A 2,667-nucleotide genomic window follows, 5' to 3' on the forward strand; every position below is an offset into this window, starting at 1 on the left:
GCAGGCCTGTGCCAGGCTGAGCCCCGTGCAGCCCATGCTGAGGTCTTTTTTTTCTTCCTTCCATACAGAACAATTGGCAGGTTCAGCTCATCTCCATACTGCTCTTCCGAACATTGGTGACCCTTCCACAGGAAAAGGAAAACAAGGCCCTGAAGACACCCCTGCGCCAGAGCCTGCTGCCCCTCGTCCTCCACTGCCATGATGAGAAGCGGGTTGTGGCACAGGTGAGGACTCGTGGGGCTGCTGCTGTCCCCCTGGCAGGGGGCTCGGCTGCCTCCTGCCCTGGCACCTGCTGGGCTGCAGCCTCCTCCAGGCTTTGGCACAGGGACGCGGGTGCTGCGCCCTGGGCTGTGGGGCCATCTCTGTGTCTGCTGCTCTCCAGGCTTCTCAGGAAACTCTGCTTTGTGTGGCTGAGTTCCTGAAGAGGACAGACCTTGAAAGACTGGTGAAGAATCAGAATCTGTGGAAGTTCAGCAAGTGCCTGGTAAGGACAGCCTGCAAGCCCCAGCCTCAGCCCGGAGAAGCTCCCTGAGCGCGGCGCTCAGTGTGCGGGGCGGGCAGCTGTGGCCCTGCCCGCTGCTGCAGCCAGAGGCCGCGCGGGCTCTGCTCCCGGCTGCCGGGGAAGCCCCGGCCCGGCGGGGCTGCGGGGCGGGGCGGGGCGGCACGGCGGCTCCCCGGGCAGCAGCCGGCCCTCTGCCAACTCCCCTCGGGAGCCCGGCGCCGGCGGCTGCCGGCCGCGCCTCAGGGCTGTGCGGGCAGGGGAGGCCGGGGCTGAGCCCGCGCCAACCCTTCCCTCCTGCCGCTCTCTCTGCAGCTGGCAGAGGACAGGAGCCGAGCGGCCGAGCACCTGCGCCGGGCCCTGCCCTACGTGCAGAGCCCACAGGAGCCCCTGCGAGCGGCGGCCATCAGGTTCATGGGTGAGCCACGAGCCCGCGCTCCCTCCCCGGCCCGCCGCAGCTCGGCCCCAGCCCGGCCTGCTGCCCCGGCAGCGCCAGCCGGGCTCGGCGCCGTGGAGCCCCGCCTGGCCCGGGCATTGCTGCCGCCGCCCTCTGGCAGCCGTGCCTGGGGCGGCAGCGTGCGGCAAGGGCCGGGCAGAGCCCTGCCGGGCCAGCAGCCCGTGTGGCCACAGCGCCGGCAGCGCCGCTGGCAGGGAGCTGTGCCGCCGGCGCCGTGACAGGCTCTGTGTTCACAGGCATGGCCGCGCGGCACCTGAGGGGGAAGAAGGAAGAGCTCCGGCTCATCTGCACTGGTGAGTGAGGGCAGCGGGCTGGCAGCGGGGGCTGCCGGGGCAGCTGCAAGCCCTGCCCTGGCTGCGCAGGGCTCTGCTCCCTGTGCAGACCAGGGCCAGCGTGGGCAGAGTACACAGAGATTTCAGGGCCACCTGGGCGATTCGTGGCCAGCAGCTTCGGGCTGTTCCCGTTGGTCCCTCCTCCCTCCTGGCCATGGCTAGAGCTGGCTGGGATGGCCCTGGCCGGGGGCTCTCCTCGGCTACCTGCAGATCCAGGATTTGACCGTGGCTCTGTTCCTTTCTCTTTCAGCCCTTGAACACCTGACAGAGGACACCAGCAGTGCCGTGTCGGACCTGGCACGTCAAACATTGTATGTCCTCCAGGCCCTGCAGAGGGAGCGATATTCCGTCTTCCAGAGGGTGCAAGAACATCTCCGCTGGGCATGGAGGACACGGCCTCGTCTGTTGGGGCTCGGCTGGCTGCGCTGCTGGAGCTCTGCTGCGTGCTGATGTCTCTTTCTGCTGAGGCCACCAGCGGGAATTTTCCATTTCTTTCAGATTGTTCTTTTCTTTTTTTCGTTTTTTCATTAGTATATGAATATAGAGTGTGTTATAATACACAGACTCCCAGGAGCTTTCTTTTGCTGCGCGGGGTCTGCACGGCATAGGGGAAGAGGGGGAAAAGGGTACCCTGGCTCAGCAACCTGCCCAGGTGTGCAGTGTTGCAGGGGAAATGGCCACAAGTCCCTTCGCCTGTGGTGGTTCTGCAGAAGCCCTTGTGCTGGTGACAGAGCGGCTGGGCAGGGGCCGGGGCTGTGGGGACCCCTGTGAGAGCGGTGCCCAAAGATGGCCACAAGCCCTGTGCCAGGCAGGAAGCGCCATCCGTGTCCTCCTGCCCGTGTGCTGCCGGCTGCTTGCTGAGGGCTCCCAGGTGCCCCTGGATGGGGCTGCTCTGGAGCTGCTGTGGGGCTGCGGCTCTGCCGCCGGGCAGCTTGGCCATGCTGGGGCTGAGCCTGAGGGGACGGGGCCATGAAGGGAGGACGGGCTGGGAAACCCTGACAGGACACAGCAGTGGGAAGGCACGAGGGGGATGTGTGAGGGAGTGGGTGGCTGTAACGTTGGCTGGGGGTAGTGCGTTGGAGACAGAGAGAGTACTCACCCCTATGTTCATGTTGCAAACAGAGAGCGTTTATTCTCAAGCCCTTCCTGCTAAAGGGCCTTTGAAAAACCCAGGCTGGATAATTTCGTTGCTCTGATATCCATGCCTTGTCAGATTCTGCCCAGTGAAATGCTGCAGCCCTGGAAGAGATGTGACTGCGCGAGGCCCCTGGCAGTCAAACCAGGGCTGGTACATTCACACAGCCCAAGCCAGCCTGCACTGTGACACATGGCCACAGAGTGCAAGGCACAGCTCCAGGTGCTCCCCAGGAACCTCAGCT

General features: G+C 65.2%; 1 long non-coding RNA gene across 1 annotated transcript; it reads left to right on the top strand.

The window, feature by feature from the left end:
- The first annotated feature begins 728 nt into the window (after positions 1-728).
- LOC135441934 (uncharacterized) lies at positions 729-1,690 on the top strand. Its single transcript, XR_010438584.1, has 3 exons — positions 729-917; positions 1,193-1,249; positions 1,539-1,690. It is a non-coding gene; the product is annotated as an uncharacterized LOC135441934 (long non-coding RNA).
- The last annotated feature ends 977 nt before the right edge of the window (positions 1,691-2,667 follow it).

This window comes from Zonotrichia leucophrys, unplaced genomic scaffold (assembly GCF_028769735.1).
Source record: "Zonotrichia leucophrys gambelii isolate GWCS_2022_RI unplaced genomic scaffold, RI_Zleu_2.0 Scaffold_712_25933, whole genome shotgun sequence".
In the NCBI taxonomy this organism is placed as follows: Eukaryota; Metazoa; Chordata; class Aves; order Passeriformes; family Passerellidae; genus Zonotrichia; species Zonotrichia leucophrys.